The sequence below is a fragment of the Lonchura striata genome, chromosome 1 (genome assembly GCF_050655825.1).
Source record: "Lonchura striata isolate lonStrDom1 chromosome 1, ASM5065582v1, whole genome shotgun sequence".
NCBI classification, from domain to species: domain Eukaryota; kingdom Metazoa; phylum Chordata; class Aves; order Passeriformes; family Estrildidae; genus Lonchura; species Lonchura striata.
The window spans coordinates 62,364,249-62,390,714 of record NC_140703.1 but is presented as its reverse complement, the minus strand read 5'-3'; the positions used below and the strand labels follow the sequence as shown (position 1 = coordinate 62,390,714).

General features: G+C 38.9%; 1 protein-coding gene across 17 annotated transcripts in view; it reads left to right on the top strand.

Annotated features, from left to right (window-relative positions):
* The window catches only part of TSC22D1 (TSC22 domain family member 1), a 94,365-nt gene that overhangs the window by 36,586 nt on the left and 31,313 nt on the right, over positions 1 to 26,466 (top strand). For 8 of the 17 annotated variants that reach the window (XR_014954535.1, XR_014954549.1, XR_014954548.1 and 5 more), the window contains 2 exons: positions 239 to 496; positions 1,460 to 26,466. The exons of 3 other annotated variants lie outside the window; for them this stretch is intronic. The gene's annotated coding sequence lies outside the window, so the exon portion shown is untranslated. The remainder of the gene's footprint in view (positions 1 to 238; positions 497 to 1,459) is intronic. 6 more of the 17 variants (XR_013339477.2, XR_014954550.1, XR_014954547.1 and 3 more) reach the window with 3 other exon arrangements.

Below are 26,466 nucleotides of genomic sequence, written 5' to 3'. Positions count from 1 at the left end.
CTTATGATTGATCTCATCTGTTGCTAGATGTCTTATAGTCTTGAAAGTTCAGAGTTCAGCACTTTGGGGTTGTTTTTTTTTTGGCATCAGAGCATGAAAAAACTGCATGTCTAGTACTCATCTCTTGTCATCCTCCCCTATTGCAGTGACTATGTGTATGTCTCTGTGTGGCAGAAAATGAGGGAATACAGATCATTATTCAAGAAGTTACCAACTAGCACTTTTCCTTCCCCTCCAGTCTTTCTGCCTCCCTATCCTGGAAGTATGGAGTCCCTGCCTCAGCCTACGGCTTCATTCTTTTTCCAGCTGCCCACAAAAGTAAAGAACCAGTGTGAGAGTTTGAAGAAAGAATCTGCTCAGAGGACTGAGTCTCAAGCAAAAGCTCCAGGTTGCAGACTCAGAAAGAAACTTCCTTTGGGGAAGGATCTGCTTCCAGGATTTGCTCGTCTCTTTTTCCTTGGGCAAACAGTTCTTGAAGCAAACAACAGGGTTGCAGGTAGGTAGGGCCCCTTTGAACTGCCATCCGCTGAGGTGTGAAGGATGACTTTATGCTGTTTCTCTATGCATTTTTTTGTTAATGTTGTCTTCCACTTCTCTAGGCTGAGAGAGGGAAAGAGTGTGAACATTGTAAAGAAAAAGTGTTGGGGAGAGAGAGAGGAGAAAAATGTTCTGGGCACTTGGAAAGAATGCCTTTGTGTAAGCTTCCTGTCCATGGGTCATATTTGTGCTACAGTTCTGTGAAGCACTAATGATGTTCTTGGTGTGACCCTTCTCTAGACAGGAAATTAAGTCAAGAGCATAAACTAGTGGCTGGAGCCAAGATAAGTCCAGTGATTGTATATGGTCCATAGCCACACAGTTTTCATCTCCTCCCTGTCTCTTTACACTAACGCTAGGTTTGAATGTGCAGTAAGGTGGAGATCATCAAATGGGTTTGAAATCTGATGTGATTCCCGGCACTGAAAAAGTTCGCCAGTTCTAAACACATAAATACATTTCTTCCTTTAGAGGAGCCTGTGGCTGCTGGGTTTGTAAAGTCCTGTTCTTTTGTCCATGTGAAGAAAATAGACTAGAATACTCTGATTAAGGGGATATGCTGCTAACTCACATGATCAGCAATCCCTCAGGCCCAGAGAAAGAGAATCGGCTCAGGTAAATTCTGGCTTTCTCACTTCATGCTGTGCAGAGCACCAGCCTCTTCCTTGCAAACATCGGTAGCCCACAGTCAAACCTTTCTTTTTCCAGCTATGTCATTGCTGGCACAGGAAGTTTAGTCTAAATTCCTTTTTGATTTTTAGCAAAAGAAATCACTTGAAAACTGGCAATGACATTCTAAGGAGATTTTACCAGTTCCTCTTTGATGCTGAGTTGAAGTCATTTGGAACTATGTTACATGCATTATTACTTTGGTGCATCTTGTGACTCTCTCTCCCTCTTCATTCCCTCCAAATTGCTTCAGGAAACCTTCTAACCTTTATACTGCATCACAAGCCTTCAGCAGAAGATCTTATGTTGCTGGAAGATGACTGGGTTTGGATCTTGGCCTTCCCTAAGCAGGATCTCCTGGCAAAAAGTGGGATTGGGAAAGACATGACTCCTTTTTCCATCACACAGAACCACCCTAGAAATGGAGACCTAGGCAGAAAATTACTTGCAATGCATCGTTCTTTAGGAAATGTGTTTGGCCTCCCATGGTCCTTTTGTTACAATGTCATATAGATATCCTTTATAAAATCTAAACCTGGCATCTTCCTATCTGAAAATCAAGTAAATAAATCCAAGATTATGACTTTAATAATGTGGTTGGATCTTGCTGTCCCTTGCATAGGAGATGCCATGTGAATCTGTGAAACAGGGTTCTGCTGTGATTCAGACTGTTACATTTGTAAAGCCTTTTCTACTTATATGAAAATTATTAGAAATAATATTAATAAAGGTTCTTGTGAAAATGGTATTTAGACTTCTACCTTGCCGGGTTTACTTAAATTTGAGACAAAATGTCGCAATGGGCAATATGGGAAGTAGTGCATCTTTTGAGGTTTCCTGTGGCTTTGTGTCACAAAAAAAGTGTGTTGGAACTGTTGAGAGCTATAAAAGTGGAAATCTTAGATTTTTCTTTAAGAGTGAGAAGTTGTTTGTTAGAAAGCAGAAAGCTTTTAATCATTCCCCCTAAGGGATTCTGTAGTCAAATTTAATTAAATGTCTTGCAAGATCTCAAATAAAAACCTTCTGTCTGGCAGTAGTGAAAAACACGCACATGCTTGTGCACTTGTTCTCACTATAGGAAATGGGTTTCAAAGAATGGGACTTAATTCTAATGTTCATATTAGGAAAGGGGAAAGTTTTGTTCTGAAGCTGAGTGTGAGAATAGGAGTCAGGAGGGTGTACCAGACCCTCTGGCAGTAAGTGAAGAGCACTTTCGTTTTTCTGTTTTCTGCTTCTGGCAGTTGAAGTAAACTAGCCAGATGCTTATACTTGAATCCAATTAATTTCTCAAATCAGTTTCCACAAAACTTTTTTTTTTAACTAATGCCGAGATGTTTGTTAAATTCACCATCTTATTTAAATTATTCAGTAGTCTTTACATAGCTCTGAGGCTACTGCTTCATGGCAGTTGTCACTTCTTACTATTCTGGAATGCACTGCAGTCCTAGTACATTCTAAAAATAATTGTTCAGATGGTGCTGTTTAAGTACATACTTATGTAGTGAGCAATTTTCACTGGACTTTCTGAAATTGGCTTTCTGTTGGGTGGCTTTTTAATATCTTATTTTTCTGTGATTATCAAACTTGTTTGTCTTGGTGCTTCTGTGATTATTGAGTAAAGTGCTGAATTTATAACCTGGTATTTTTAGAGAACTCGTACTCACATGCCTGTGTTAAACTATGAAAGCACAGTAACACTTGTTAACTTAGACCTTAAAAAGAAATCAGTTTAATGTATCAAATTCAATCCTATTATAATATGTGGAAATACATATGTGATGAACTTAAAAATTGAGTAGTTGTTAAAATATAGACATGAATTTTGTACTGAACAGAAGTAATCTAGACATTAATAGCTGAAGATCTGTGGGTCTCGGAAATAAATTCTAACATCTGACTAGGGTTTTGTGCCAGCAGTGCTTTTAGTTGAAAATACCTGTTTTCAAAATTTCTAGTCAATTTAAGGTCTGATACCCTTTGTGCCTTAATAGGTATACTTACACTTGCCTCAGCCACAGTTTTTTGGTCATTTTGTTCTGTAGTAGGTAAATTTAGGACTGTCAAATACTTACGAAACAGGCACTGAGAACTGTTTGTTACTGTCTCAGTTCTTAAAATGGCTTTACTCCTCCCCATCACAACTAGGAGACAAAACCACCAAAACAAAAGCAAAAACCAAACAAAAAAGCCTGTTGCAATTTTACAGTCAGTATTTTGATACTTGTTTTATCACCATCGCATTAGCATGTTTCTGTCATGCTCTGAGTTTTACAGTTGGAATCCTGGGTTCTTGATACAGCCTTAGAACAATAACTCCTTCCTTTGTGTTATTAAATAATAAAGATACCTGAAACAATTTTCTTCATGTTTATATTGTACTTGCCATAAGTGTATGTATTGAGTGACTCTTCTGGCAAACTCCAGAAGGCCAGGATATATGGAAAAACGCATTATGATTTTGGAGGTTTGTAATGGCTGGTACTAGCAGAATTTCGAAAAAAGGCATATGATGTTCCTGTTTTTCCTCTTTCTGTTCTCTTAAAGATTTCTTTGAGCATTTGAGCTACTTAATTCATGCTCCTTTACGTCTTCTTGACCAGCTACCAGCTCCTCCTAATTGTTTCATAGCCAGTAAATAAAATTCCTGACTTTTGACACTGTTTTTCCTGTCCCAGAAGAGCTGTTGTGTTTAACTTGAAAGTTTTGCTTTCTTCTTTTCACCTTCTGTCCACCCTCTGTGGCTTATGCTGCAGCTCTTTCTCTATTACAGGATGCTTTGAGGAAATACCCTGTAAAGATCAGGAAATTTGGGGGAAATTCTTGCTGATGTTGCTACTTCAGCCAGAGCTAAACTTGTCATTTGTGTGAGAGATGCTTTGTCAGTTTAGTTTCAGGAAGGGAGATGTATCAAAAAGTGTTATTTTTGTAAACCAGAAAATTATTTTGATTTTATAAACAAGTAAGTGGGACTAAAGAGCATAGGTTTTGGAGTGTTTGTATCCTCTTGCTTTACACTGAGGAGGTGGGTAAGAAAACGAACAATTTTACATGATTTTCTGAAAGCCAGACTTGTTCCTTCAGCGATGGTGTTCTTGAAGTTGGATTTCATTCTTTCAGTCCAGTTTGCAGGACATGGGGATTTGAGCAGGTAATAGTGTCAAAAATATTTTTTCAGATCTTTTTTTAATTGAGGGAAGTATGCTCATTCCTTGGTTCATCAGACATGAAGGCATCCCTGAGTCTTGAAAGAATGAATGTGATTTAGGGGTAAGTTTAGAAAAAGTGTTTTTAACTGAAAGCTAGAAAAAGGAATTTTCTGAAAGCAGTGGTGACTAATGGTTGAACCATTCCAGTTTTGTTTGTTGCATGGACTTTGAGAAGAATTGGCGGCTGCACGGCTCCTAGGACAGGTCCGTAAGTTGATGTCAGCAACGTGAGGTGAGTTGTGGGTTGTTACAGGAATAGATAGATATTCTGCTATTTAACTTGAGTTTTCAGTTTAAAGACCATATTAAGTTTCTGATTCTTTTGCTGATAACAGTGACACTTCCCTGATCACTTGCTAATTTTCTAAAAGAATATGAATTTACTGTTCTCATGAACTGTTCTGTATTGTATTGTTTCATTCCCTTGGTTGCTCTCACATGAGTAGCTTTGCTTTCTCCTGTAGAAAGTGACGTTTCTTGTTCCCTCCATGGACTAAAGAAGTGGAGGTCAGGAAAATATGTGGGTTTTAGCCTGGTGTTAAAAAACATTAAATGAAGAAATGGCACCTTGCACAGATGGGTGTCACTTTCATGGGGGTAAGAGAATATTTTGTCTTAAGAGAGGGTTATAGGAGCTTGCACAGTTAAGGCAGTGTATGGCTTTTAGTGGTTTTCTTCTGGGTAACTATTCAACAATTGTGACCATACCAGTATCTGACCTCTTCTTTCCAGATTCAAGTTAAGATATCACCTGTAATTCTGAAGAAAATAACTTTTAAATAAATAACAACTTGTATGGTTATAAATGGATTTAATGAGATCATAATTGGCCTTCAAAGATAGAAGTGTGATTTATATAGGTTTTCCCAAACTATAACTTTGTCCTGCCTTAAACTGAAGTTTCATCATTGGATGGAATTATTTTAGAGCTCACATTAAAGCGTCCTTATCCATTTGAATGTTTCAGAGGAATTTCCACATACCTGCTGCTGTTGTGTTTAGAATTTTTCAGAATTTGAACTATTTTTTTTTAAATGGTTTCCTGGTCTCTGGTAGTACTTTGTATTAGATGAAAAAGCATGAAAAATTGATTTGCAAAATCTTTGTGTGCATATAAAAACAATGGAGAGATGAAATTAGACGGAAGTATGTAAGAGTAAATGAAGAACAGCTGACATCAGCACAGCTGCTATGTACATATGGAATGCTCCTGGGTGACTTCAGGATTACAGTGAAATTGAAGCTTAGTTGGATACTGGAACAGCACAGGAACTGGACTTGAAAGCAGCTAGCTAATGTAGGAAGTTTCCCTTAAGAGGGAGTAGACCTGACAGAAAATCACTTAAAGCAGCTAAGTCTTTCCCCCCCCCCCTATAAGTAATGATAGAAAAGTTTGAACTCATAGATTTATAGCTTGTGTGGTTGGGTTCTCTGGTGTACAGTAGTGTATAAGTGCTGATTTGAAGCTTTATTATGCCTCGGGCACTAGCTGTGTTTATCACCTAATGGTGTCTGAAACCTGAGTTAATGCTGCAGCTTTTTTTAAGGGGAAGAAAGTAGGGACAAGTTAGAAGGGCTTCTGGACTTGTACATTTATTCATACATAAATTTTAAGACCTTTTATATCTTTGGCTGCAACACTTGCAGCTGCTTGAAATCAGGAACAAGTAAAAAAATTGATAAGAACATAGGAGTGAGGATATTCAAAGAACTTAGATTAGTTTCTTTACTAATAAATTAAGAGTGGTGATAAAAATGAGAATATGCTATACATCAAAAGCAAGTATCTGTTCCCTTGTATTAGTGCTAAAATTTATCAAGATTTTTTAGGTATTCTTCCCTATGTTTGCATCTGCTCTGGAGATTTCTCCCATATATCCCTTTTCAATCAGTTTTGATACTCCTTTTTTAACTAACTCAGAACTGTTGAGTTTTTTAATAAAGCAGCTTGCAAATGAGAACAATGAACAGTAATGCTGCATTCCGTTCCCATGTCAGTCTTCACATTGTTCTCCAAAAATACGTGCTGCTTGGAAGACCTGACTGTATCTCCACTGCTAGCAGTCAAACCAGTGCTTCCAGTGTGGCAGTACTGAAGCTATAGGGCATTTTGCTTGTCTCTTCAGGCAACATTAACACCCAAATTCCTGCTTGTAGGAAGTAACTCAAGTTACTGTTTCAGATTAATTTTCTGCCTCTTTCAAAGGCTTTTTAAAAACTGTAATTTTGATGACAGTGTAATAATGATGCAAAAGGCTATCTGTGCTTCTTGCTCATTCTACACAAATTTGTCGATTTAACATTTTTCTTTGGGCTTTAGTGCCATATATGAATGGATGAGATAAATCTTGGATTTTTGCTTGCCATTGCTCTTAAGCAGTGAATGGTTTGTATTGCCACATTTTGTCACCCTGAACTACCATCTGTTATGTGTCCCTCCTTAAGCGCCTGCTGTTCCAAAATCTGGCCTGCTTTTTTGAATCTGTGTACATTTTTCCTAAAGAAATTCTCCTTTCTGCCTTTCTGTAAATACCAAAGTATATGCAAGATGTTATGGCTTGACTAGCTGTTCCTGTTTGGTTCTTAGCACAGAATGCAGAATTAGATTGGAGATGTCTGAGTAATCCTTTGGTTTAGTGAATAGTCTCATCAATTTGATTGACCTGTGACATTCACTTATTCTCAGGTCATTACTTTTTGGAACTTAGTCTTTATGTGGACTTCACTGGAATAAATCATGTAGTGACTGGCTTTCTGTGAGGCAGGTATTCTTGTTGCCTGAAGGATTTTTTTTTTCTGCACTGTTGCAGAGACATCCTTCTTTCTTTCAGGATTTTTCATAGAGCAGCACAGAGGAAAGAAAGAGAAAACAATTTCTATTTCTGCTCCTTATTTTTCACATGTGGAATGTGCTTAGAGAATTGTTTACCTGGGGTGATTACTTGATTAGATTCTAGCGAAGATTACTTAAGCCTGATGGCCAATCAGATCACCTGTGTCTGAACTCTCAACAGAGGGTGGCGAGTTGAGAGTTAGATATGGTAGTTAAAACAAGTAAGTTTGTAGTTTTAGTATCTTCCGTTATATAATACATTAATGTATTATAATGTAGTTATAATAAATCATTCAGCCGTCTGAATGAAAATTAAACATCATCATTTCTTCCCACCAAGTTTGCCTACATTTTGCAATACTGCACTACCTAAAAGAAAATACAATAAAACTGCTAAAGCCCTGTATTTTTTCCCCCTTCTTTGCGCCTGTTTGCTCTTTAATTTCTGACATAATTAAGAGGTTTATTTACTTAGCAAACTCCATCCACCATTTGGGGAATCCATGCAGGTTAGATAAGCCTGGCAAATTCATTGCTTTCAATATGATCCATTACTTAATTTACAAAGTACATTAATATCAATAAAGCCTCACCCTATATTAAAATATAGGAATTTACCTTTCAACCTAAAATTACAGTGACTGTAACGTGATATAAATGCTGTTTCCACCTACTCCCTCAAACCTGAACTTCAGCTTAGTCTGTATAAAATTCAGGATGTAATTATTTTCTCCTTTTTCTCTTTATACTAAGAAGGAGACTTTGCTTATTACACGAGACCACTGGATGGTGTTTCAGTACAAGCATTACTAATTTGTTTTATAAGGCAAGGGATTTTATTTACACCCCAAATGAATGTCAATTCCTTATTTGCACCTAAAGTTGAAGATTATTCCCTCAAAATTATAACTTGAACATAGTCTGTCATACAAGGATTTTGCTTGTAGGGGGCAGAAATTTTGCTTCGGGGCAGAAATCCACCTAAAGTAGAGTTTTGGGACCTGTAGTATAAAGTATGGTGTAATACGTGATACAATATCTCTTCTTAACATGTCAGAAAAATAATTACCATTAGAGACTGGGGACTGTACACTGATGTTTTTTTCCCCTCACAGTTTGAAGTGTTTTAGAAAGGAATAATTTGAACCTATGAAAGGTCTGAAGCTTTTGTTAGTGAAGGCCACCATTTTTTAATAAGCCCTCTGCCCTTGTTGCCTAGTTGCTGTCTTACTTAGCACACTGACCTTATTTTTTTTTACTAGGTCTGTAGTAGTGTCTTCATCTAAAGACAGTAGAAAGTTGTTTTTTTCTATTACCTATTATATTTGAATGTTTATGTGTTGATTTTTAACTGTGCTGTTAGTGACAGCTTCACCTGTGAGTTTGTTAGCTTTTTGTTAAATGAAAACATTCTTACAGGTATGGGAACTAGGAGTGGGATTTTATAAACATTGTGCTCTTGTATATAGAAGTGGTCAATTAAATGCAGTTATCCTATTAAGGAACTGCTTTATGGCACTAGGCATTCATACTGACCTTTAAAATGAAAGCTAAACCTCAAATAAGCTCAAACTAAGGCAAATAACATGACTGCCTGTAAAATGAGTTCTGTGAGTATTACAGAAGAAGCAATTCCAGTGATCACAAGGAGCTTGGGTTAAAGGTGCAGATGATTACTTTTGAAGTGAGGTCACTTAGTGAGAGAGGATATTGTTTTCTTCAGCTCCAAACCCATTACTTTTGGTATCTTTTTAAGTGCTTAGTAAATTAAAAAATGAATTTGTGTCAACTCCAAGCTCCTACAGCTTGTAAGAGTAAGTTTGATTATTGGATCTATTTTGTCTGTGGAAATGGGATTATATGTCTGTATATAAACAGATCCATAGCTATGTCTGTTTATACAGTTAGAGCAAGTTGGTGTGGAATATAATTTTTGTAAACAGCTTTGGGAATTTTTCTATTTCTTCCATTTGATTTTAAAGACTATCAAACCCAGCCTCTAATAATTAAGTACTAAGGGCTTTAAAATAAATTTCCCCCAGCTTTTCAAAGCAGTATTATTATGCTACAATTATCTAATTTTTGATGATTCTGCACTAATGTATAATCAAGAGGGCTTTGTCCCCAGAAGGAACAGTGATCACCCTCTGCAGCAGTGGTGTCCCTCTGTCACTAGATAGGGCTGTCAAAGCTTTTTGTGCCATCTCTTACTTCTGTGTGCTGCTTTTTTGACTTGACCTGAATGTTCTTGACCTGTAAGGGTGATGAGGTTTAAATGCTGAGCACAGACTGATTAACAAGGCATTAAGTCAGTTAATTCTTTAATTTTTAAATAAAGTATTAACATGGTTTTGGTGGCCATTGATGTGCATTACAAATTAAAGAGATCGCTTATGTAAGCAGTGTGGATTTCTAAACCATTTGAAGTTTTTGGTGGTTTTAGTCCTCAGTCTTAAACTGTGGAGTTCACAGAAACTGAGTTGCTGAATTTGCTTGCTCATGGTAGCTGTTGTAGTAATGAACAACAGGTATGGTACTAACTTGTTTAAAGAGGAAGTTTTAAAATGAGTTTGTGTAAGCCTCACTCTATAAATGTGGTTTTTAGAAGGTATTTTCCTGTTTTATAAAACAATGCTAGACTTATTAGCCAAGAGGTGGCTTTGCCACTCCTGTGGCTTAGTACCTGAGTGCTAGTTCAGTGAAACTTGAAATAAAGTAGGCTAAGGCTTGAGGAAGGTGGGAATCATATTCTCTAGATGGTACTGAAATAACATGACCTACAGCTTAATTTTTCCATGCTTTCTAAACTTCAGATATAGTGGACTTTGAATATTTTTCAGTTAGGACCATAATGGTGTATAAGAATAAGACCAAAGGTTCCACTGGAGAGGAAAATAAATTTAAATCCTTATGCTTCAGAAGTATTTTCAAATGCTGAAGAGTATGAACTAAATATTTCTATTTTGAGAAGGTGCTTTTTAGTCCTGAGGCCATCTTTAGAAAGTTTTTAAATAAAATGATCTTACATTCATCTAAGAATTCAAGATGATTCATTAATACCACTCTTAATTTCATGGGAAGTGACCCATGTGCTCTGTGGAGAAGACATAAGGATTCTGTATGGCTTTAACAGAGGACCGGTTATTGCCAGGCAGCCTCCTTGAGAGGTGGCTGCTGAATTTTTGTGGAAATATTGTGGTGCTTATGGATAGACAGGTATACTATCCAACACTGTTACCCGCTTGTAGGATCTTGATCTCTTAGGATTCATTTTGATTTCTGCTGTTGTGAGTTGATGTCCCCTTGAAGGACATGTTGGCATTCCTGGTTGACATAGTCACCTGTTGTATATCTTGCAAATTATGGAGTACTTTCTGACTCTAAACATGTGCTTAATTAGTGTTGCTGTTGCTTGGAAGAATGACAGTGCGTAGGGCAGTGCTTTTCCCCCAAATGCTGTGTTGAGCAGTCCTGCTTCAGCTGTTAGCTGGGTCTGTTCTAACATCTCACCTGATGATCTGGGGCGTATTAACAGGTTTTGGATTATACTAAACCTGTTTGTTACAGCATGTTAGAATAGATGTTGTAGCTAGGGCATGTGTAGGGAGAAGACACAGACTTCAGGAGAGGCTGAGAGTTCCTGGGAACTCTTAACAATTGTGTAAGATTTTGTACAATAAACACAAGTACTCCAGGTTTATCTTGGCAGCCTCTCCAGCTGTGTATCTTATTGTGTGAAAGGCCATTAGTCATGTTTCTGGATGCCAGAATAAAATAGAGATGTTTATTGCTTGCAGATGGTGCTTCACATGCAGAAATTATTTCTGCTTATCCAGATACATGACAATGTTACACAGCTTGGTTGTAACTTTGAATTGTGGTAACACACATCTGAGGCTGGAGTTCTTGGGTTTGACCCATCTTTTTCCTAAAGTTTATTTTGATGTTATGTAGACCAACTAGAAGTTTGTAAAATGTTAGTTGTTACAACAAAGGAATCGCAGTTTAATGAAGAAATCTACTGCTGTCTTGCTGACAGCTTTTTAAAGTATGATTGAAAGTGTAAGTCAGTATCGGAAATGGCCTCTGAGCTATAAAGACTTTTTTTTCCTTCCATCATACATATATACTTTGAAGCAAGTACCATACTCATGATTTTACATGAAAGGAGAGTCTGCAAAAAGAGTAATTAAAATAATGTTGATGTAACAAACTCTTGGTTGTCAGTCATTTCCTCTGTAATCTGTAAGATTTCAGACTGCTGAAATCTCAGCAGTCTGATAATTTTAAAGTTTGTTTTTCTCTGATCATCATCATCACAGAAATTGATAACATTCTCATTTTTTCCTTCTGAGGATTTTAGGCCATGCATAACTACTACATCCATCTGAAGATAATTTCATGAAAGGCCTTTTCTCATGCCTTCATGTTATCATGGTGATACTGATACTCAAGTTTCAACATAACTGGAAGTGTCAGGATTTAGTGTTAATTTTGGTCCAACTTGTTATTTTGATAATGGCTTTAAACTTGTACTAATTTGATGCTATCACATTCAAATTCTAAAGGTATCCTAGTCTATCAGTATATGAGTAGTTCTCCATTGACGCTGATGGTGGGAGCTTTGTTTCCATTCTCTTTTATTACTATATTGAAATATAGTGTAGGTTTATGATAGGATTTAAAAACCCATGACTGTTAATCTGAGTAAGTGTATATAATGCACTTAAAAGCTTCTGTGTGTCTTGTATCACTTACTTCTGACTCTCCCTGAAAAAAGATTCAAACATTCAAAGTAGGCTGTAGAATATCTTACATTTTAACCTGGAGAATTGATGTATAGTCCATTATCCACAGAGACTTTAGGTTTGTTTGATGCCAGGTAATGCCACTATATACATATTAAATATGTATTGTTTTATAAAAGTATTTAACCTGAAGAAGCCGTTACTCTTCTTGGAATGTGTTTTTGTTAATTAGCAGTGCATGTTAAGTAGACATTGTAGGACTGGAGAGGTAGGGAGTTGTCCTCTCTCTTCAGCCTTACTCTTTCTACTTCTGATTCTTGCTGATGGCCAAAATTTTAAGAGCATTGTCCTGGAAGTTTTTTCCTTTTTAAAAGGGTAGCAATATTCTTCTGTTTTGGCAGCCCACTTCCATTTGGTGGGTAGGAGGACATTGTTCTTGTCACTTCTTCTTCCCTCTGCCCCAGCTGTTGTAGTGTTGACTTTGCAAGCAAACTGAAACTTCCTCTCTCATGTTTAATATGGAAAAGAGATTCTCTGTCCTAGGACTTGCCCAAACTATGCTAAGAGGTCAGTGTTTTTGCAAAAGCAGCTTAAATCTGTTATCTTCTTGTGCTTTTTGCAGTTATTTTTGTGCTTAAGTATGTGTTTGGATTTAGGCTGCAAACAGTGATGCCACAGCTTCCCTGGTAATAGTACAGGTGGGAAATTAATAATCATGAGGGAAAGATCAAACAAAAAAATAAGGCAGTTAGTTAGGAATGTCTGTTATAACCTAAGCATATGGCTGTATGGGTGGCCATAGACTTTTTAGAGCTCCATGTTTAGAAAACCTGCCTAACTGATATTTGGATGATTCTCTAGCTAGTAGAGCATTCAGTTCCAGATACTTGGTAATCAGAATTTTTGTAGTCATGCCTACTGCTCCAAATTCCTGTCATTCATCTGTCTATTTTAATGTGTCTCTTGTGGAGTAGTTGTAAAATTATCCACTGTTTTGACCTGACAAATGGGAATATGTGAGCTCCTCCTGCTGCTGTTCAGCTGGTGTATGGCTGCTTACACCATTGAAGTGAGATGATGATTCTGCATGGAAGAATGGGGCATGTAAAACTATATGCTGACTCTTGCTCTGTTTGACCTTTCCATAGCAGTGACAAACAGGGTTTCAGCTCATCACTGCAGTGTTGAGAGTGTGTTTTGTTTATTCAGTCAGGTTTTCAGACCCCCTCAATGAAGTTCAGCCTTTACAAACTTGCTCCTATACAACAGCCTGTTTTGCTCACCGTTAGTGGGCTTGCCCAGCTATGCTTCCTCCCTCAGCTTGTCTGGCCAAGCTCATTGCTCCCTCAGAATATGAATTTCTGTAGAATGTTTTGCAAAAGGTGGTGAGCCATTTACCAGTGAGACTTGGGAAATGGGGTGTTAAAAGTAATCCGTAATAAGTAGCTCTTTTGCTAGGTTGTACATTATGTCATTGAGATCAAATAGTTTGGAAATAGTGAGGTTTTGATTCAAATAAAGCATGGCTTTTCAGGGAAAATGGAAAGGAAGAAGGATCTGAAAGAGCTACCACCCCATGCTCTGGTGAAGGAGAGCACAGGCCTACTGGAGAAGGCAATATGTAGGAGGCAGTGGAAGAGGACAGCTTTTTACTCCTAACATAAAAACCCAGCCTTGCTTCCTCTTTGTCTCTTCCTCTTTTATTTTCTAATGAATTCTTTTTTTTCCCAAGTCTCTTTTTCTGTGCATGAACAGATTTGCATTTTGCAGCTTCTGTAACCACTAGGTAAGAAGTGATGAGTTCTCTCACCTTCTAAGCATAAAATAGTGTTTCATAAATTCCAGATGATGTCTGCAGTTCTAGTTCTGCCTTGCTAAGCTGCTGTCTAATTAAAACGTCAGCTTTCCCCTTATCTCCTATGCCACCCAAACCTCCCATATTTTTTAATCTTCTTACAGTTCAAATGTCTTAAATACTAGTGGTGAATGAGTTTTTGTTATCCGGTGATTTGGATAATTTATCAAAATTTAAAAAAAAAAACAGTTCAGTGTTAGTTAGGTATGTAATCCTGTGAATTGTGAACTAAAAGAGTTTAAAGTAATTTATTTGCTGATAGACAGTGCTATGCAAATACTGAATGGTAGATCATCCAGTTGCTTAGCAATAACATTAACAGTCATGAGTGTTTATAAAGCAAATATAATACGATATGGTCAACAAGGTGTGTGGTGCTTTTTGTATTACTTAAGTGTGCTGATAACTGTTGGAAAATGTTTATTAGGATTACACACGAGCCAGCACCTGACACTTAAGAGCAACAACCTGAATCTGATAAATTATATGCCTGTTATTTTTAATCTAAACCCCCACAACTTGAAACGTGATGGTTTTCCAAATACACTAGCTTTGAACTTTGAAATGTTATTTTCATGGCTTTGATAAATACTCTCGTAATGGCTTTGGATGTTCAGCCTGGAAATACTAAGGGTGATAGGTTATGTGATTAAAAGGCTTGTCTCTGTGCACACAGCAAAGCCCTGAGGCACAGCAGTGGGCGGGGGAACCCGGTAACCTCGTCACAGAAATGAGCCCCCTGACCTGGCTCCTGCCAGGGCTGTCACTGGAGATTATCAGCCCTTGGGGACCCGGGTGGCAGACACTTGAGTTAACAGAGCTCAGCTTATTCTTACCCAGATGCAAGTAAGAACATTTTGGAATTGTACACATGTCAGAATGGGATGTTTGGGGAAGGGACAAGGCTGGGGAAAGGAAGGATCGGTGGCTTTGTGTGGAATGAATCATGGGAAAAATAGAGGAGCAAAGGGAGCTGCTTGTGTGTAAGCAAGTGACTGGTCAGGATGTTTGTGAGGCCTTGCCTTGGCCTCATCAGTGCAGTCCCATTAAACTCTTATTTAAGGGGCTCAGTACTGTATGTGTGCCTATAGGGGGGTCTCAGTGCCAGCAGCTCGAGTCTGACCATGTCACAAGAGCCTACATGGTGGGGTCAGGTGAGGGGATGTGTGTGGGGTGTGATAACTGAGGACAATGAAGCAGGAGATGAGACTTGGCAATGGCCATGAAGTCCAGAAAAAAGCCTATGTGCATCTGTATGATACAGCTGGAGGAGCTGGAGCCCAGGCCAAGCACCACAGAGACTCTGGGGTCTGGCTGAGACCCCCGTTAGTGTGCACATTTGTGCATGAAGTAACCGGAGGCTCTTGGGACCAGCTGCTGGGTAGAGGGTGCCGGGCCACATCCCAGAGGGCTCTGTAGAGTGTCTGCGTGTTTGTGAGGGGGTCTCAGTGCCAGCACCTGCAGTGGGGCACGGGAGCTGGCGTGCCCTGTGTTACTAGCTGGGCAGACCCCAGCTGCTGGGCAAACTGTGAGCGAGCCCAAGGCCAGTTACAGGGCTGGTAATTCTCTGAGTATGTGTGCACATGTGTACGTTGTCTCCTAATGGACTTTCACCCCCAGCAGCCAGGAGTGGGAAGAGGATGTTGGTGCCGGCTGCATTTACTGAAGTGCTGAGTTTGCAGTGACCTGTGTTGCCAGACGTGTGTGCTGTGCACGTGTTTTGTGCGTGCCTGTGGGGAACTGTGCTCAGCTCACTACCAGGCCAGACCTTGGGGCAGGGAGCTGGGGCTGGGGTGACCCTGTTGGGCTGCTGGATTTGGCAGCTGCTACTAAAGGACTGTGGCTCTGAGAAAAGGTGCTGAGGTTCTTTGAGAAGTCTCTCCTTATCAAAACTCAGAATGATCCTCTGAGATCATTCACTTCAGGAGATACTGATTCCAGTTTTCAAATGTATTGTGCTGGTGAAACACGTAACAGAAATTGTAGTATAATGGGAAATAATTTCAGTGTAAAGACTTACAGGGGCTTATGGAAAATCGGAGCATACACCATTTAGAACTAATTTAGACCATATATACAATTTAGAATATAAAATCTGATTTAAAATACAGCTATTAATTATGACATATGGTGTTGGACCGTATTGTTCCCCTGCTAGATCTCTATTTTTCAGACTGTTAATTAAATATTTTTGATAGTACATTGCCATTTTTTTTATTACTGTTGCACTTTGTTTTGAGGCAGCTTAGGCAAATTCAGGGTCCTAGATCTGACCTTGAACCTTTTCTATGCATGTGGGCCCTAAAGCAAAATCCATACAAGAAACATATATTTGTTTGTCTTTTCTGGGATAGTTCTCTATTTTGCTTTTGCAGACATTGCAGATCGTATTAAGTCTGTAATAAGTTTCTCTGGAATGATGTAAGAAACTTCATCTGAAGGAAAGTCATCATTCATAAAACCCTCTAGATACTTAAACTGTTACTTAGTAATGTTGTCTAAACTTATGTAATTGGACAAGTTTTTAAAAAATACTTTGGTGAATTCTCTCAGCCACCTGTTTGGCTGAAGGAAATAGCTATCAGTAAAAACAAAAAAACAACAACCTTGATACAGAAAGCCAGGAAAAGTGAAAAGCTACTTGAAGCAATCATGAGAATAAATGTTTTATGTTGTTTTGCTCTGTGAAGCTTCAGGTACTGTGCTGCAGGGCTGTTTCAAAATGTCACAGGCACTGTGTAAATAGGCTGGTAGTATATTCTTGTACTCTGATACACCTGTCTCCTTTTTTATTTGTTTTGTTCTTAAAATGAGCTCAGACCTCTGAAGAAGCTCACATTACACATCATTGTAGTGTCTCATCTATGTTAAAGCAGCTGATGTAGGGGGAAAATGAGGAGTGGTTTGCTTCATACAAAGTACATACTGGTAAAAAATCCGAATGGCTTGTGCTGTGTGGGGAATGGTATGTAGCCCAGTGGCTGAAGACTGATGTAACACAGTAGAAAAGAGAGTTAAAGGTCTTTGATATCTTAATATGAAGTAAGTTAATGCAATATATAAAACCAGAGGTGGTTACTGAATCTGGAAAGAATGTGTTCATTCAAAATATGTACATTGGAATGCCTGAATTATAAAGATGGAAGGAAGGATCCTCTGTTGAACTTAAAAGAATTTAGACAAGTTTTTGAAAACTAGAAGTGTCTTATCTTTAAGTAAAAAAGTCAAACAAACATACTAATTTCAGCAGAGGAATATTTTGGAAAGAACATGTTATGCAAACCAAGTTTCTAAGGAGTCTGTAGGCAAAACAGAGTTTAAGAACTGATATGCAAAATAATTCATGTTCTACTGCAATTAATTATTGGGGGTATGTGTATTGTCACTTATCTAATGTAAAGAATTATATTTATCCTTGAACGGATCCTTGTGTGAGAGTTTAGAAAGACTGACATTCAGCCTTGTGTGACAGCAGTGTATTGGTACAAGATTTTGCAGTTCAGATGACCTGTAATGTTCTGGCTCTGGCTGTTAAATGTGGGTCAGATCTTTGAGAGCTGTGGGAAGGTCCGAGTTCTGGACAGCAGTGAACTGATGAAATAATTGTGGTGCCTGATTTTGGTTTTTGTTTGTTTGCTGAGGATTATAATGGGCACACGTTTTCTCAGCCTTTGTACATTCTTCCACTATGGGTACATGGCGCTTTTAAGTTGTTTCATTTCCTGGCTCACTTAGCAGGAGACTTCCTGAGAAGTCACCGGCAACTGAATACTGTGGCTCCGTTATAGGATTAAAACTTTGATTCAGAGGTCATTAGCTTCATCCTCTTTGACCACTAAGTACTGAAATAAATGTTTTCTGTATTATGTTCTGTGAGCTTCTACAAGATACGGCTTGACTTCTAATGTATGTTAGTATTTAATTGTAATTAAAAAAGGGTAGGTCACTTACCTGAATACTTAGATAAGGACTTTTTTCTTGTCTATGTAGTGTCTGCTTTCTGATTAGTCACTTTAAAATGCAAAACACTGGGGTATGGGAACAAATGTCTGCAGTGATTCTGGATGCAGTTTCATGATAATATTTTCCCTTCTACTTGTTAACATAGTTGCATGTCTATTCCTGTCTTTGCAATCTTATAAAGCTATTGGTGCTTTCCTATTCTTGTTTGCCAAAAAGTCTTAGGCTAAATTAGTTGATGAAAATGTCTCTATTTGCTGATGCTGAGTCAGAAGTGTTTATTTAAAGATGATGAATTTAGTAATCATCAAACCATGTTTAAATCATCAAGAATGCTAATTATAGATCATCCAACCTATCTTTCTGAAATCCTTAATGACTTGAAGTCCAAATCCTCCTTACTTAAGTTAATAATAAATGCATTAGATTCAGTTGGAAATAGGTGACTGTAGTTCACAAAAGATAAAAGTAGTAATTATGAAGATGAAAACATAAAACTTCTTTCCCATGATATGGAGGGGAGAGAAGCTGAAGTTCTCTTTTTCTGTGTCCTTTAGGGTAAGAAAGGAATAAAAATATTTTGACATTCTTTCAAGCTATATATATATTATATTTTTTTGTGGTTTTGATGTTTTTCCTGTGTTGTGGTATATTTTGAATATTTATTCTGCCTGATTTATAAGATTTTTCTTAATTTTCATGGCTTCTTGTCATGGTTTGACACTGGCACAATGCCAGTGCCCCCATGAAAATGTGATCCCTACCTGGAATGCTGTGAAGTGGAATCTAGAATAGAGCAAAGCAGGCCCAAACTTGATAACAGGAAAAAAAACTTTATTAAACTACCACTACAAAAGAAAAGAGAAAACTAAAGAAGGGAAAAAAAACCACACAAAGATCCAAATGAAAACCTTGCAAAACATTCCTCCCCCCACCACCCAAATCCAACAAACCACAGTGAGACACAATCTGGACCCCAATCAGGTTTCCACCCTCCAAACAACCGATACCCAGTCCATCGAGGGAACAGAGTCTCTCCTGTGCCACAGACCCCCCAAGAAACACAGCTCCACATCCTGTGTTTCCATGTCACACATGGCACCGCCCGGAGAAAAAGTTTGCCATGGTGACCCTTCTCCTTTCTATGCACAGTGCTCTCACCACCAATGCATGGATGGTCACTGCCTTTAGGATTTTTCCTTTCAAGGATGCCCTGCCAAGAGGGGAGAAAACAACAGTTCAGTTTTTCATTGTTTGGGACCACAGTCCCCCCCATTTTCCCCTGGGGCCGAGGGCTCAAGAACAGAGATCTTCTTCTCTTCTCTTTCCTTTCCAGGGCAAGGGGGCGCCACCACAAACCCCCTAACCTTTTCTCTGTTCACTCCACTTTTGTCTTTTTCTCAGCTGAAGCAGGTCTCTTGACTCACTGGCATCCTCCCAAAACACAGTCCCTCTTGACGGAGAAGATTTGGTTCAGGTTGTGGCTAACACGGAAAAGTCCAGCCAAAAGCCACTCCTTGTCCCCCTCCCATCCAGAATTCCTCCTTCCAACATCCCATCCTAGGGTCCAAGGTGTCCCTCTTCCTCTCTTTCAAACCGAGGAGGGGAAAGGAAAATTCACAAAGCTTTCATTTCTCAAGGAAGGGTTAAAAGTCCGAACTCCCAGGATGGCTCGATGCCCGGACATCCAGCAACTCCCACACAACTGGGCACCTTGCAGCTCCCCCCGCTCCTTCTTCCTTGTGGCTTTCTCTCTCCCGCTCGGGAGAGGAACTCTGGGGGGGGAAATGGAGACATCCCAGATTTCTTCCACCCTTCCATCTGCAGGGGCCAGCCCGGTTCCAGTCCTTTCACCACCCTTCGGGCTTTCGGCCTACCTTTCTCAGGCCATGGGCTTCCCCTCCCCCACCCAGCTTGTGGCTGGGCAGGGGAGGTCTGCACTGCACGCTGACCGGAACCAAAGAGAGCGAGTTCCCCTGGGAATTCTGCTTTCAACCCCTCTGTGTTCTCAGAGGCGTGTCTACTTTCAATTGGTCAATATCTAAATTGACCCCTTCCTTCCGGAAAAAATTATCTTTCCGTGTCAAACCACGACATTCCACCCTTCGCCTCTGAGAACACAGACTACAAAAAAAATCATTATCAAAATTACATTCAACACATTCTACATAAAACAGCAACTTACACTAAATCTCCACCCCAATTCATCTCAAAACCCAACACATGCTTTGCTCTTATTCCTTCTGATCCCATTTCACAGCATTCACCTTATCACCATCTTATCTTATCTTATCTGATCTTATCTTATCTGATCTTATCTTATCTTTTCCCGGTCAGGGAACCAAATGTCATGGTTTGACACTGGCACAATGCCAGTGCCCCCATGAAAATGTGATCCCTACCTGGAATGCTGTGAAGTGGAATCTAGAATAGAGCAAAGCAGGCCCAAACTTGATAACAGGAAAAAAAACTTTATTAAACTACCACTACAAAAGAAAAGAGAAAACTAAAGAAGGGAAAAAAAACCACACAAAGATCCAAATGAAAACCTTGCAAAACATTCCTCCCCCCACCACCCAAATCCAACAAACCACAGTGAGACACAATCTGGACCCCAATCAGGTTTCCACCCTCCAAACAACCGATACCCAGTCCATCGAGGGAACAGAGTCTCTCCTGTGCCACAGACCCCCCAAGAAACACAGCTCCACATCCTGTGTTTCCATGTCACACATGGCACCGCCCGGAGAAAAAGTTTGCCATGGTGACCCTTCTCCTTTCTATGCACAGTGCTCTCACCACCAATGCATGGATGGTCACTGCCTTTAGGATTTTTCCTTTCAAGGATGCCCTGCCAAGAGGGGAGAAAACAACAGTTCAGTTTTTCATTGTTTGGGACCACAGTCCCCCCCATTTTCCCCTGGGGCCGAGGGCTCAAGAACAGAGATCTTCTTCTCTTCTCTTTCCTTTCCAGGGCAAGGGGGCGCCACCACAAACCCCCTAACCTTTTCTCTGTTCACTCCACTTTTGTCTTTTTCTCAGCTGAAGCAGGTCTCTTGACTCACTGGCATCCTCCCAAAACACAGTCCCTCTTGACGGAGAAGATTTGGTTCAGGTTGTGGCTAACACGGAAAAGTCCAGCCAAAAGCCACTCCTTGTCCCCCTCCCATCCAGAATTCCTCCTTCCAACATCCCATCCTAGGGTCCAAGGTGTCCCTCTTCCTCTCTTTCAAACCGAGGAGGGGAAAGGAAAATTCACAAAGCTTTCATTTCTCAAGGAAGGGTTAAAAGTCCGAACTCCCAGGATGGCTCGATGCCCGGACATCCAGCAACTCCCACACAACTGGGCACCTTGCAGCTCCCCCCGCTCCTTCTTCCTTGTGGCTTTCTCTCTCCCGCTCGGGAGAGGAACTCTGGGGGGGGAAATGGAGACATCCCAGATTTCTTCCACCCTTCCATCTGCAGGGGCCAGCCCGGTTCCAGTCCTTTCACCACCCTTCGGGCTTTCGGCCTACCTTTCTCAGGCCATGGGCTTCCCCTCCCCCACCCAGCTTGTGGCTGGGCAGGGGAGGTCTGCACTGCACGCTGACCGGAACCAAAGAGAGCGAGTTCCCCTGGGAATTCTGCTTTCAACCCCTCTGTGTTCTCAGAGGCGTGTCTACTTTCAATTGGTCAATATCTAAATTGACCCCTTCCTTCCGGAAAAAATTATCTTTCCGTGTCAAACCACGACACTTCTGTTAGCATTTTTATTAGCTAATATTTGAGGATCATACTGTTGATTATGGCTATTTATGAGAGTTAATCTGAGGAAGAAAACAAGTCTTCCATTAAGCCTTTACAATTTAACTCTTTGTTTCCAGTAAGTATTTATAGTGGTAGTATACTTTAATAGGTAGGGGAACATTCCATTGAAACTAATTCTGGAACAAAGCTATTTTAGAAAAGAATGGAAAAGCTCTTTTCTGTACACAGACAAGGAGACAGTTACTGACATAAAGTTTGAGTCTAAATTGTTGTCATATCATTTTTGTCTATTACATGTGATGAGGAAATATTCCGATAGTTGTGCCTGCCCTTTTTTAATCTGGAAATTCCATTTTCTTAGTGATTGTGAAATGTAATGACTTTGCAATGGTCCTGAATGCTGTTGTGAAGCAGCACTGTTTTACTAAATGTAGAAGTCTCTTATATTTTCAGAGACCAAAATACCATTGTTTCTGGTTTTGCTTTTAAAATGGATGGAAACCTGGGTACTTCCTAGTAAGAATCTATGATGAAAAGAAAGAACGTGAAATATTTTAATGTGTGACTAATTTAGATGAAGGATCTGTCCATAATTGTGCCTCATCTGCTTTCAGAAACTGATGATCAGTTCTAGGGAAGGGTTTTGTTCAGTTAAAATTGGCTGAAAAATGATTCAGTGCAGCTTCTAATAGGCCATCATTTTAACTTAGTGGACCCTTACATGTTATGTTAACTGGTGTTAAATGAAATTAATCCAGAGCAGGCAGGTACAATTACTCTTACTTAAGTTACTGTTAAGAGTGTCTGAATTCAGGGTGTTTGAGTGTTATTTAATCAAGTTTTAAATAGAAACAATGGGTTTGATAGGCTCTACTGGTATAAAACAACCCATTCAATATTTTTTATATTCCAAAGTGGAATGTTAAAAAAACCCAACTAAATAACATGTTTCACTGTAAACAAGATGACAAGATGGATGTGTTTTAGGGGCTGGGAGTATTATTGCTGCTATGACTATTTTTTCATTATAAGACAGTGACTTCAGGAGAAATGGTACAGAATGCATATGACATTAAACAATGCTAAATTTACAACATTTATAATTCTGACAAATAAAACTCTCCCTTCTGCACTAGTCTACTCCTTCAAGTTTAGTTTTACATGGATGCATATAAAAGTAAGATTACCTTAATATGTTTCAGGATTCTGAAAGCTTTGGGAAAGAAATTACTGTGACTCCCCTGAAAAGAATGTATATTATCAGAGGTATTCTTTAAATTCTACCCAAGATTCAGAGATCAAATATACACATTTTCTGATACCAAGTGTGAGCTTCTCATTTAGTGTTGGGAAGAAAATAAGATTTTTATCTTGATGGGAAAAACCCAAGTCCCAGCACCTATTATCTAATTCTCTTCAGTGAGTGCCTGTTGTGTCAAATTACCCATGGTGTGTTACTTTTTTTTTTTTTTTTTTTTTCTTCTCTGTGACCTGAATCTCTCAAAACTTTGTGACAGCAGGGGATTGTCACCTCATTAAACTTTTGTATGGCTTTGGAGCCAGGACAGTCAGTGTTTGAGAACAAATGAGTCTGAGCATCAGAAGAATGTTTTGTGCCTGTGTAGAGTCCCAGTTCATAACTGCCAAGTTTAGGCAACTGCTTATCTTTGGGCTATTCTTAACCTCAGCAAACATGTATTGCAAATATTTCCAGCATGTCTAACCTTGCTGTAAGAGTTCAGTCTAGAGTACAACTTTGGAAAAAAAAAAAGGAAAATTCCATCATAAGTTTGTGACCATCAAGTTTTGAAACATTAGAAATATCAGTCTTTAACTGTTGGAAGCTATAGTATAAAAAAGTGTGTTTAGTATTGGCAGTGAGTGCAGAAAAAAAGTAACTGGCCTTAATAGACTTCAAAACCACTTAATATTGTACTTACGTAACACATGTTTTGAGAATAATGTTAAATGTGATGTAAGGCTAAGATACATCTCCACTTTACTTACAGTCTTCACGTAACCTGCTTGCTTTTTTTTCTCTTGTAGTAGTAACAATGTTGATTTCTACATCGCTGATATTTCTGTTCTCCTTTTCTGCTCTATTTTGCTTTTGACTTGTGATTGTACGGAGCTGTATCCACTGAGTTACTAATTAAATATATATCTTTGAACACTGCTAATAGTGGTTTAATTCAGGCAGCATTCATCTAAACACTTGGACTGAAACAGTGGTTCAGAGTGATAAATTAGGAAGCAGTCCCAAACTACACAGGTTATGAGCTTTGTGAAAGTGGTCATTCGCGTATTACAGAACAGCAGCAAAGCATATAAAACTTGTGCAGGTTCACAGGCATGTTTTTAACTTAAGACCAAAGTATCTAATTCTTGCCTTTGTTTTAAGTTTTTTTTGGTGATACTATATATATGTATGTAGTAGAGATGTAGCACTTTTAAAATGAATTCTACGTGGCATGAATGTTTTGGATCAGTCTCTGGGGTTATTTTTTAGATAGCATCTCTCTTGTCAGTTTGGATACCACCTTCTTTCAATGCTGTCTGCACCTCGGATCATGATAGCATACCTAATTGCAGCATGATTGTTTGTGGCCGTTGTTTTTAAATATGTAATTGGATTTAATTGTCTAATCTACTGATACAGTTACCGTGTTGAATTCTTGAGGTTTCAGGGTGCTTTGGAGCTAGGACCTAGTCCTATTTACATTTGCAAGAGAAGAGAGCAGGTTTTCATCTGGGACAGTACTACAAAACCCTGTTACCTCTGAGTGATATATTTGGTGGTGTTTTTTTACTGTCATTTCTCCCTTTGATACCCCTCCTGCCCTAGTTCAAATGCAATTTGGGCATTTATAAAGAGGTTTTGTGCACCGAGTTTCTTGCTGGTTTTGGCTGTTTCCTTGATCACCTTTGCCAGTAGATGTCTGAGGGCTTGAAACTTTCCTCCTTAAAAACATCCATGAGGGAGGAGAGTTACTGTTTTTATTTTTCAGGCTAGTGTGGTCTCTTACCTTAAACTGTCACAAGAAAATAAATATGACATACTAAAGGTTACTGCTTGCGGAGAGCTGAGATTCTGGTTTGCTCTCCAACCAGGAATGCAGAAACCAAATAGCTGAAGTAATTTTTCAAACACAGCTTAATATAAGGTATGTTCTGATGAGTTGCCTACTGTACTTTCATAACTGTACTTTTCAGGAGCCGTAAAGTTTTTTCTGGTTCTCATATCCTAGAGCTGTAATATTTTGGAAATTGATTACTGATTCTTTGGATGATCTTTTCCTTTCTGCTGTTCCAGAAAATAACTTGTGCTGTTTTAGTTGAGGGTGGGGGGGGGATCACAAATGTGTGGCTTTTGCTGGTCTGAATTGTGAGGTCCGAAGGCACCATTTCTGTTCACTGCTCTTCAGCATTCCTAAAGCTGAGTCTTTTGGATGGCACCTTCCAATTTGTGGTGCTCTGTCAGGGTAGTAGTGCTCATGAGCTTTGGGCTCCATCTGTTCTTGTACCATTGCTTCAGAAGGCAGCCTCATGTAATTTTGAAGCTCGCCTTCATTTGAGCAGGAGATTGGACTAGATGGAAGCCAAAGGACCCTTCAAGTCTATTTTTTTTCCTGTTATTTTGTGGTTTGTAACACCTGTATTAACTAAGTGGTTTTGAAGTCTTACATTTTACCTACCTATTTTCATTCCTTTTTTCATTTTATTGGACTTCCCGTGTTACTGTTTGTTCCCTTATGTTGAATGCAGAAACTTTCAGTTCTCTAACTTGTAAAACTACAGCAAGACACATTTGAATTGCCCATCAGTATTCTTCCCTGTGCATCCTGGCAAAGGATTTCCAGAGATTATTCTCATGAAGAAAACTCACTGCCTGCTTTACTTTTTGTGAAGTAGAAAGTAGAAAGAACTCGACTACTTCAAGAAAGCTAAGATGATTCAGTGAAATAATTGAATAAAACATTGCTTTGATAATTTAAAAGTATACATTTGAGTTTGATCAGATAACTTGTGGAGTCTACATGCTGTATTGAAATTGCCATACTAGACAACTCCAGGTTGGCACAGTAACAAATGATTCAGACTCTTGTATCAAATCCTGCTATGACAGCTGATTCCGTATTAAATTTGGATGAGTAGGTTGCATAAAGTACCTGTTTTTAATTGAATTCACAATATTGCAGGCACATCTTTTTCTGTGAAATACTATGTTCCAGTCCAGGTGTAGGTAAGTCAGTGAGAGAGAAGGTAAAGTGGAGGAGGGGGAAAAAAATCAAGGCTTGATCCCTTTTTTTTTTGTGATTACCTTTGCTGTTTCTTCAGTCACTTGAGTTTCTAGACATAAGGCTCTTCATTTGAGTTGGAGTGATTGTTTGAGGTGAATCCAGATTTTTTTTGATGGTGGTGTTTTGTCTTACAAGCTTTCACGCTGCTGGGCTAAGAAAACTAACAATAGTTTCCATTAATGCTTGACCTGGCAATGTGTATGTTCTGCCTGTTCAGAGGGAAGGCCAGTGTTACTAACAAAACAGTGCTGACATCACTTTTATACTAGTGATGCTTTTGGCAGTTGAAGAACAAGTCTGTGCCATGTTGGCTGATGCTCTGTTAAAACAAACAAACAGAAAAAAAAACAAGGAAGGAAAAAACCAAACAACAATACCTTCAAGTGTTTTGTGTGTTCATAAAAAAGAAAAACACTAAGCTGCATGTTCATCAACACTGAAAATAGTTGCACAGGGGCATAAACTTCACATTTTCCATAAAGAAATTTTAAAAAACCCCCTAAAACCCGATTTTAAAATGTATTCTAGCAGTAAAAAGTCTTGAAAATTAAGATTCTAAAATCTGTGTTCTGAAATAAAACCTTGCTTGTGTGCACTGTGTACATACCCA